This window comes from Onychostruthus taczanowskii, unplaced genomic scaffold (assembly GCF_017590055.1).
Source record: "Onychostruthus taczanowskii isolate IOZ18803 unplaced genomic scaffold, ASM1759005v1 scaffold2, whole genome shotgun sequence".
Taxonomy (NCBI): Eukaryota; Metazoa; Chordata; class Aves; order Passeriformes; family Passeridae; genus Onychostruthus; species Onychostruthus taczanowskii.
In genome coordinates this window covers 1,415,946-1,427,059 of record NW_024499239.1, presented here as the reverse complement: position 1 = coordinate 1,427,059, position 11,114 = coordinate 1,415,946, and the positions used below count along the sequence as shown (strand labels likewise).

The window sequence follows — 11,114 nt, the reverse complement described above, 5'->3', positions numbered from 1 at the left end:
CTTGGCCATGCTTACAGTTGTGTGATCTGACAGACTGTCAGTTGACAAACATAGCCACACTGACTCCTTGACATAACCACTGAATGTAACTGAAAATGCATGAGAGTGTCTAAAAAGGTATCAAAATATCATTTGTATATTTTCCAAAATCTTGCTCATAATAATATAAAAAGTCATTAGAGATTGGGCGAGGGGGAAGGGGGGAAAGGATAAGTGGCTGAAACTTGGGGGAAATGTACTTATGTAAAAAAGAAAAAGACTGAGACCGTACCATTGCAAAAAAAAAAAAAAAAAAAAGCGCCATAAGGTGTGCTGTGTCTTGAAATGTTTGTGTGCAGTTCATAAAGTTTCAAGGTAATGTAGGCTGTGATGCAGGTTGTACCATGGAAGAATGCCCTAACATGAAAAGACTGACAAGATTTTTTGCCCATCAATATCAAGCAGAGACAAAAGACCATGCTCAGCTTTCACAACGGGTCTTTAACGAGTTCTTGATTATGCAAAGGAAGCTAGCTGTCGCCAAGAATAGGTATCAGAGGAGAGGCTGTTGACACGGCAAGGACACACGGCGGCACGGTGCGGCACGCTGCCCCGGGAGCGGGGCTCGGGGGCACGCTGAGGAGCACACGCGGTGCCCGCCGTGCGCGCAGCAGGCAGCGAGGCGCACGCACAGCCCGCCCCGCTCACGGCAGCTCCCAGGCGGCACCCTGCCCCGCCACTTTGGCTCACGCTGCGCGGGTCCAGCTCCGTGCCGGATCCCCGTGCTCGGTCTGGCCACCTCGTATCTCCGCTAACTTGGCCACGTCCCGCCGCCTGTCCCGGGAGCGCGGAGCAGCGCCCGCGGGCAGCCCGGCGGCGGCGCGGGGCGGGGCGGGGACTGCAGGGCCCGCTCGGTTCCCCACCCCCTTCCCCGCTTCTCGCGAGGCTTCTGCCGGCACCGGGGGCTCGGTGCGCGGGGCGCTGGGGCGGAGCGGGGCTATGGCCGCCCTGCGCTCCCTGCTGCGCTGGCGCCGCCGCCGGCGGGGGCGGCTCTCGCCGGGTTCGCGGGGTACCGGCTGTCCGAGCGGCGGCGGGAGCCCTCCCGGGAGCCGGCAGCCGCCGAGCCGGGCGGGGCCCGGGCGCTGCTCCCCATCCCCGTGGCGGCCGCTGCCAAGGAGACGGTGACGGTAGGTGTGTGCGCGCCCTTCGCAGGGAGCCGGCTCTGCCGGGGCCGCTCTCCGGGAGGGCGCTCCCCGGGCTGTGGCGCAGAGGTGACCCTGCGTGGAGGCAGCCCCGGGCCGGGAGGCGAGGCAGGGCCCCAGCAGGAGCTGTCAGCCATCGGGAGGGACGGGCTGTCACCGGAGCGCGGCCGCGGGCACTGGCGCGCCTTGGCTGCGCTCGCAGCGTGAACCCTGCGTTTCGCCTCAGGTGCTGTCCTGGTCGAATCTTTCTTTAATAGAAAACGCTGGTTTGCAAATGGAACAGCTCCTGGCAGCGCAAGCCCTGACTTGCGATTTGTGCTTAGGACTATTACCTTTCTAATATAAAATTTCCTGCAGAGTGAAAGGATTACACTGAATTTCATAAGTGACAGCATTGTGACAAATAACGGTTCGGTTCGACTAATTCAGCGAAAACACCGGTTGAGTAACCAGGGGTAACAAGAAACACATTAACTTGGAAAATGGAAGTTTCCTGTGATAAGGATGAGCTCCTGCACCGCAGCCTGTGTAATATATGGTAATCATGGGGATGGGGCTTTTTTCATTTCAAAATGTCAAGAGCTGTGATTAGGCAGTTTGTCACAGTGGCATCTCCTAAGACTGGAAGTCTGTGGTGCAGATGGCCTGCTTTCTCTATACCGAGTTTATTTTATAGTGTCTTTGAGAACAGGATCTACATTTTTGCAGTGGAGGCCTTGTGCCTAGGTATGAATGTTGTTCGCCCTTTTGCCCTGCATTGGTAGCTCAGAGGCAGATCCTATTGGCAGCATCCCCTATGAAGAGAAGTTGAATTGGTTATTTTTGATTATTCATGGTCTCGTAACTGGAGTGTGTTACTGTGGCACAGAGGACTGAAGACAAACTGTTTCAGTTTTTCATAGTGTTTTGTTTTGTCAGAACTTTACATTGTTTTACTTAGCCAGTGTTAACGGTCAGTTTTCTTTAAAGGTAGATATTGCTGCTGTACCTTTGAAAGTCAGTGAATTTACTTGGATGTATGATTATGAATTTTCACACACATCACTATAAAAGCATTGAGGTTGAAAATTAAGAACTAAGTTTATATTTTAATTAATGTAAAACTAAAAAAAATTAGAAAATGTAATCCCTATGTATACCTATTTTTTAAAAAATATTGGTATACATAGGTATAGGCAGTAACTGTCTTGAAACACCTTACTCCTGTATGGTGGAGGGCTGTTAATTAATTTGGCTTTCTATTTGCATAGCAGAAAATTTGAAAGATTAACTTGAAATATGTCCACTCAGATTGCGTAGACTAAATCCAGACTGACATCTGAGAATATTAGTTTTACGTTGCAGGTTTTTATTTTTGAATGATTGGTCTAATTGATTTCCAATCGCATGCCTATGTGCTCAGGATTCCTGAAAAAATATCCTTTCAATTAAAGCCCCCTAAAAATGAGGATCAAATAGCTGTGACATTTTTGGTCTGAGGTTGTGGGTTCCTGTGCGTTTTTTATTATTGACTCTTGTTCCGCAGAGTGGCTTGTGGGGAAAGACCATAGTTTGTAAGTGAATCTAGACAGGGAACTACCATGAGTAGTTTGACCATAAGCTGTGTCTGTTATCCATTTATAATTGCCCTCTAGACCTGTGATGAACACCAACTCTTTCACTACAGATTTCTAAAACATCTCCAGAGATAGAAAAAAGGATGCAAATATCATGTTCAAATTGTGTTGAATGTTATTCATGGTATTCTGCAATGGTATTGTATTGTAACATCCTTTGTTAGAAGGCTGAATTAGTGTTGCCTGAGGGGCAGTAATGTTTTAATTCCTGATTTTGAGTGCTGAGCTTTCAACTTTAATAGTGTGTAAGAGTTTAAGTCTGATAACTTTGAAAGTAGAAAATTCTGTCATGAAAAGTCATAAAGGTGTCAGTCTTACTAGGATTAAGGTTGGAGCTCTTGGATCTACTGTCAGATGTGTTTAGAGTAATCACTGGAGAATGATAACCCGCAGATTCTGTATAGATGAGTTGATGGAACTGTGGTTCATGTTTTACTAGGATGTTTTTACAGTTTTATCAGGTACTGACCAGCAAAAAATGATGAGGCTCATGTATCTTGGAATCCTCTCCAGCTGCTTTTGGTTGTTTCTTTATTCCTGGTGCATAAAGTCTGGCACTGCTTTCTGGGGTTTTCTAGTTTCTAAAATTTCCCTATTTCCCTGTTTCATTTCCAATCTCAGGCTTCTTTTCATTCCACCAAAGCGAATCATGCAATGGCTTTTCTTTTTCCTCTCTCCATCCAAGCCACACTCTTCTACTTCATCCTAATGTTTTCATTTGCACGTTTCTTCCTTAATTACTCTTCTAGCAGCATGCTTTTCTCAAATGCTATTTACTTAGATCACTGGAAGCAGGAAGTGGAGTCTCTGTTGTCAGTGTCTTGGTATAGAGATCTACAGCAGCTGGTAGAAGCAATTACACCAAATGTTTCTTAGATCACCCCTGGGGGACAGAAGAACCACTAAAAAAGACCCCAGTACTGACAGTAAAGGGACCAGCCCTTGCAAAACCTGAAATTCTTTCCTTTAAGACAGCCATAATATGGATTTGTATAAACTCTCTTGACAGAGAGTCTTAAAATTTTTGTAAGTATTCTGCGGAGGAAATCTATTTCCTCCCATAGATTTTCTGTTATTTTTTTTTTAAATCCATTCTGAAACATTAATTGAGGATGGATAGTTTCATTTTTAAAGGTTAACACAGTTATAAACTGAAGACAGCATCACAGTGTAAAGTATTCAGATACTCAGGGTAGTTACAGCTGTCTCACCTCCAGCACTGTAGTTGACCTTGGCCAGCAGGCACCACACGGTGCCACAAAGCCACTCCCTCGTCTTCTAGCAGTGGGATGGGAAAGAGACTTGCAAGTGTAAAAGTTAGAAAATTTGTGGGTTGAGATAGACACAGGTTAACAAGCAAAGTAAAGGCCACACAAGCAAAGGAAAATAAGCCACGCAAATAAAGCCAAACAAGGAATTGATTCACTGCTTCCCGTGGGCAGGCAGGGGTTCAGCCGTCCCCAGGCAAACAGGGCTCCATTACATGTAATGGAGACCTGGGAAGACAAATGCACTGAATGTGTGTGTCCATTTCCTCTGTCTTCCCCAAAGCTTTTATTAGCAAGCACAGTTATTGTATGGTGTGGAATCTCCCTTTGGTAAGTTGGGGTCAGCTGTCCCATCTGTGTCCCCTCCCAGCTTCTTGTGCACCTCCAGACGACTCAGTGGTGGGACAATGTGGGAGGCAGGATTAGCCATGACGCTGTGCCAGCACTGCTCAGCAACAGCTGAAACATGTCTGTGTTATCCACACTTTCGGTCATAAATCCAGAGCATGGCACCATACTGACTGCTGTGAAGTTAGCTATCCCAGCCAAAATCAGTACAATGCCTGGTGTTGAACTCCCATATGGCTTTTTGACTTCCTCAGAGGAATTTTTGTAAAAATGTAATAAGTGAAGTAGCCTTCTTGTTTCATCCAGGCAGCTCCAGTGGACAGCAGAATAGTTTTCTGATACTCCCAAACACTAAAATACAGGGATAAACTTAATTTACGTTTTGGCTCTCAAAAAACATCTTTCTTTCCTGGCAGGCCACCTGCTTGCACATAATGTTCATATGGCCTGTGAAAGTATTTTGAGAGTTGTACTAGCCCCAGTTACTATCCCTACAGCTGACTTTTCTTCAGATTCTGTCACTGAGTTGAAATAATGCTTGGCAGTAGTGACAGAATATTTAAGTGTATAAAGGTATAATATATATCTATAATATATGTCTTGATAGTTGGTTGCTTTGTCCTACTACTGTCTTCTATGATTTATGAGACAGGAAATTTTAAAAGGGGTTTTAGATTCCAGGACTAATAGTGATGATTACACAGATGTTGATGTGAAACCTTTTTAACCAATTCAGAAATGAGGCATATAATTTGAGACTAGCTGGAAAAAGAATGCATATGATACTGTGTGACTTGTAGAAAAACAATGCCAAAATGGTCTGACTGTCTGTGTTCTATAAAATTGTTGAAGAATGAAACCTAATGATTTGTGATTTATGTACAGATGAGTAAGAAAATGCTGTTTGCCAAAAGTCACGTAAACTCTGAAATGTGTCACCAGCATGGGGTCTGTGGTGTGGCAGACTATTTGATCAGACAAAGATCATAGGCTTAGTGCAGAAATATGCTTGCTTGACCAAGCATAACACTTGAGGTGTTCTGGTGGAAAGTAAGATTTGTTGCAGAAGCAGTTGCATGGAAGCTAAGCTCCCTACAGGATTACCTTTTCCCAGATGCTTTCTGAGAATAACTCTGGACCCTAGGGCTTTATGTATGATTATTTGGAGTGAAATCTTGGACACTATAATAAACTAGCAGTTTTAATTCCAAGGGTGTTGCCACCTTATAACCAAAGAACCAAAGTAAAATTCTGTACTCATAGCTCCTAATTTTGTGTCTAAAGGTTTCAGTGAAGACAGGGAGAGCTCTGCTAGCAGAGACAGCTCCTTTAAAGTTTAGGAGATGGTTATGCAGAGCAAGAATCTGTTTGAAAGAACTGTTGTTCTGACAGAGTGACAGAGTTCCTCAGAGGAGTTAATATTCGTCTTCTAGTTCCTTACTTCCTGAAGTTCAGTGTCATTGGCAAAACTTGCTGAAATGGTCTTGGAAATACCATTGATGCATCTTTGTCCTCCTAAGAGCCTGCTATGTAATCATGTTGTTATTATGTAAAGGTAGTGAACTCCAGGCCTCTTATTTAATTTTTGGATATATGGTCTGTGAAATAATCTCTTCAGAGATTATTTTAAAATCTAAAGAAGGGCAAGGAGAGACAGACACGGACTGAGTACTTCACATTTCTTGAAGGCACATTAATTTCCAGAAGAAAGCTATATACCTAGGGTGTTTCCAAAGGATTTTTCCCTACTATCTCAGCAATACTGTCAAAGTCCCACTTTGTGAAAATAATCAAAGGGTCAAGTATTTTCATAGCAGCACATTTCTAAGTGCATTACATCATGTATTTCCATCTCTGTGAAATGAAGAACAAGACTTTACCTCCAAAAAGTAAGGAATGCTCCCCTAGGGAGGAGGCTCTCCTCCCTGCTCAAAGAGGATGCTGTTCCAAAAGATGCATAATCATCACTTTTCCAAAAGCCACTTGCAGCAAATGCTGTTTCATAAGCATTGTGCATTTCATGCCATAGGGCAGTTGCCAAATGTATGAAGATGGTTTGCTCTTTGGCTGATCACATCTGAAGCTCCTTATCAGCATAGTCCTGAGAAGGATACTGCTTGCCAGCTGTGGTGAGAGCCATGCTGAAGGACAAGGAAGGTTTACCTTTTGTCATTATCTGTGTGTTCCTCATGACAGGAAAGGATGGTGCATGTTTGGGATGGACAGATCCAGCTACTAGTGTGTTTTGGTGTGGCATGCAGTGAAACATATTAACATATGGGGCTGGGCATGCATACTGACTAAGGCTTCTTGGGGAACTGCTAGAGGTGAAGTGGGTCCCCTGTGAAACTAATGCAGGCAGGACTGATATGTCAGTTACGTTGTTACCCCAGTGATTTCCTGTGCCAGAGTTACATCTGAACGTGGCCCTTTTTACAGCATTTTAAACGCATTCCAGCTTCCTATGCTTGTAAATAATATAATAATGTCCTTATCTGAGCGAAGCGGGATCAACTAACAACTACAGTTGGCTGTACAACATCTAAGTAGTCTGCTAGAAATACAGCTTCAGTAAGCATCAAAACAATTTTGTCTGCTTTGGGATTTTCCCACACTGGGAACCTGACGGTTAACCTTTTGGCCACCCAGCATGAAAACAGAATTGTGCTACTTTTATCTACATGGGAGCATATTAAATAAGCCTGAAGTCAAATAGAAACGAAGGAAGTTAGGAACAGCGTTGCTTTGAAAATCTTTTTATTTTAATAATTTGCACAGATTCTCATTGATGGAAGACAGATTACTTTGCAAACAAAAATTCAAAGGAAGCTACTCACTTGAAATAAATTAAACTACTGTAGCAAACATATTTTTGACTGCAAGCAAAATGTATCATTAGTAGTAAACATTGGCTTCTTTAGCTAAAATAGGCTCTCCTTTATCTCAGTTGGAAAAAGCAAGAGAACACTGATTTGACTTGGAATAAATCGTGAGATTTTATGTGATACTGTTGGAGTTTTTTGCCTCACATGCACACACAAAATTTACATTTTTAACAATTCTGTAAAACATGTTGCATTTTTTCTGGATATGCTCAGAATCTGGTAATTGGAGTATTACTCTGTGTTTTGACAATGGATTCTTGTAGCTTACTTCTGCAGAGCTTGTAGGCATCAAATTTTTAATTTCCAAAAATCCTGTATCTGTCATTTAAGCTTATTTCTATGAGAAAACTAGATATTTTGTCACAGAATAAAACTTACTTATTACTTACCTTGTGTTACACAAGGCTCACACTTGACAAAGAACATTTCTTTTGTGTTTTTTAATAAAAAGAGCAATGAGGTACTGCTTTATCTTCTGCAGCTTACTCCCAGTCAATTTGGGCCATATCATTGTCATTTTTGGATATTTTCAGATAGTTCAGTGTCATAACTACTGCAAAGTTTTAGCTGTTTCAGTGTCACTATGGTCTTGTGCCCTGTGTTTGGCCTTGCATTGTGTTAGGACAATATAAAGTTATTGCCTGGATTTCACTGGAAGGCCATACAAGTTTATTCATGTTTTACCAAATTCTGCAAGGAAATGTTTCTGAGGTAAGACAGCCAGTAAAATGAACATGGCACATGGGACCAGAAATAGAGATTAGCTCATGCTTCAAGGAGTACCTGGAGACGTTTGCTGAGAACACCAGCTTTTTAGGGCATTTTGACTTGTCTTATTGATAGACATAGCACATGAGAAAATGGAAATGGGTTTTGAGTGACGAATTAGCTTAAATTTTGGCTGTGAATAGAGGGAGAAAATTCTGTGGAGTGTCACTCTGAAGAGGTTCTGTAAGGAATGCTTTCAAAGTTGATTGACTTAAAAATGCCAATTGTCCATAACAAAAACCTTCATCTAAAGGACCACTGCTTTGTGACACGTGTGGTGGTATTATTACAAGTAGAGCTTTAGGTGGCCCTCTTTAAATACAATACTTGCAGAAAAGAGCTTTTATTAAGTATATTAAGTCATTGAAACGTGTTAGTGAGAAAGCATTGTCATCATATTTTCATTTGCATAATATATGTGAAACTTTTGATGTCTTTCCCAGATATTTTAGGGTATTTGTAATATGTTTGTAGCATAGATTGACAATGACATCACACCCAATCAAAGAATGATACTCTTCCTTTAGAGAAGTACCCTGCCAAATTGCTGTTTGGTTTTCAATTTAATTTTTAATTACTGTGTTTCAATAAAAAATATTTTCCTCTGTTTCCTTTGCCCAAGTGAATATATTTAATCCATTTTAGGAAGGGCTTTGAAATATCCTCCATGGGAGAAGTGGAGGTGTGTATACACAATTCTGTGTTGGGGATCAGGAATATAGGCCAAGATGATTTTTTCTCTTCAGCTGATTTAAACACCCAAAACAGGTGCTTTGTTCTCTCTGCAGTCCTTCTGCAGGAGTGTGGCAAAGGAGGATGTGGTGAAATGTGGAGCAACAAGGTACAAGAGTTTGAGGAAAGAAGGACAGAAGGATGATAACCATAAGTTTGATTGCAACTGTTAACACTTAAATTTTTTTGAGAATAGGGAAAAGATGATATATTGTTTGTGAGTTCTTATAACCTTCAGTCTTGCCTCTTTGTTTACTTGTTGGGTTGTGAAGTTGAAAGGGTGGCAGGTTTGTCTACCAGCTAGATTCTTGGTTTCAGCTGTGGACTTTTCCCCCCGTATTTCTAATTACAAAGCAGATCACTGCACATGTGCAGGTAAACCAGAGGTAAGCAGCTATGCCTATAATTAAGGTAAAACTGCTGTTAGGAGATTTTTGACTTTCTGTGTGATGGAAATGGGCGTCTTTTTTTAAAAGACATAGAATTGTAACATGAGACAAGATCATGATAATTAGTAGGCATGATTGCCAAGAGGATTAGTAAACATGTAGCATAAAAAAATCTACCTTCATTTATTTGTCAGAGAGATGTGCTTTCATGAAAGTTTTTGAAAATACTTGCTAATCACAGAGAGATTTAGTCAGGATAAGCTCTTGAAACTTCAAATAGAAATCGGAAACTTAGAGAATCTTGTTCATTCCTCCACTAACAGTACCTTCCCTGGTATTCTACTTTCTGTGTCTTGTTCACAGAATCGTAGAATAGTTTGGAAGGAACCTTGAAGATCATCTAGTTCCCAGCCCCCCCCGCCATGGACAGGGACAGTTTCCACTAGACCAGGTTGCTCAGAGCCCTGTCCAACCTGGCCTGGAACACTTCCAGGGCATCCACAGCTTCTCTGGGCAACCTGTACCAGATTCTGACCACCATTCTTTTCTTCTGAGTATGGAATATCTCCCTAGGATCTAATCTTATTCAACCCTCTTTCAGTTTAAAGCCATTCTCCCTTGTCCCATCTCTACCTGCCCATGTAAAAAGTAATTTCCAGCTCTCTTGCAGATCCCCTGTAGGGATCCTGGTAGGATGCTCTAAGGTCTCCCTGACTTCTTTCAGACTGAACAATTCCAACTCTTTCTGCCTGTCCTCAGTGGAGATCTGCTCGTTGTGTCCATTGCTACAGTAAGATTGCCCAAGATGGGCATAAATGTGAAATAAATCAATCAAGAGCAATTGGTGGTGTCACTAAGATTTTCATACTTGGTTCACTGCATTATCATTTGCAAATGTTGGAGAAAACAGAAGATGCTTCATTGTTATGTGTTGAGATTATTTTCTTAAATGAATGCCTGAAGAAGTGCAAATTGAGGTAATATTTTACAGTGTCCTGGTTTTTATTTAGAATATTTGTTACTTCCCAATAATTACGGCTTTTATACAAGAGAAAATGTTCTGCATGATAGATAAATTATTAAGCATAATAGAAGCAATAAAGCTCTGAAAAGAAATCTGGTTAAAAAATATTATTTCCAAAGAAAGTTTTATTTGTCAGTTTGCTGATTGTGTGCCTGGAATCTTCTGTAGCCAAACTTTGCTTTTATTTGGGCATTCAGTGTATGGATCGGTGATGCAATACGTATTAAGCCTTGTTTATGTTTATTTAAATTCGTATTGGATCAATAACTGAAAGAAGTTGTTTTGATTCTTTCAGATCAATCCACCAAGTTCAAAGTAAAGTGGTGGTTTTACTCCTTGGAATAAAATAATGCTTAAGCCCACCGTTTTCCCTCACTTGATGTAGGTGGAGCTTGCTGCTGGAACAGGTGGTATTTCCTTTTTTCATAATCTGTAAGCTCCTGTGGCCTAGGTTTTGAAACAAATAACTGTTTTTGTGGGGTAGACCCAGGCATCTATCCGGCTTAAAAATAAAAACTTTTAAACTTTAAAAAGTTAAAAAGCTTTTCTACCACCAGTAGAAAAGTTCTCAGTCGGAGCAGTTCCCTTATCCAGTTTGATGCTTGGAAAAGTGAACATAAAGCACCAGAACAAGGTCATGCAGGTATTGGGCCTTTAGGGAGGTGCTCTTCTTCATGGGGGGCTCCATATTCATATCAGGTTACCATGATTTTGAGCCAGAGCATGAAATATTGGCATTTCCATATAGTCAGAGAGAAACTAGAGTGAAAAATGAGGCAGAAATTAAAGGTTTGCAGACCTGAGTAGTGACATGCATAAATTTTAAGCATGTCTTCAAAATTCCATGTTTGCAGCATGTTATTTTATACTTGTAGGAGCATGAGTCCTTAAGATAATATTGAA

General features: G+C 41.7%; 1 protein-coding gene across 1 annotated transcript in view; it reads left to right on the top strand.

Moving 5' to 3' along the window:
* The first annotated feature begins 1,020 nt into the window (after nt 1-1,020).
* The window catches only part of MICU3 (mitochondrial calcium uptake family member 3), a 52,880-nt gene continuing 42,786 nt past the window's right edge, over nt 1,021-11,114 (top strand). Inside the window, exon 1 of the mRNA XM_041402600.1 lies at nt 1,021-1,166. The gene's annotated coding sequence lies outside the window, so the exon portion shown is untranslated. The remainder of the gene's footprint in view (nt 1,167-11,114) is intronic.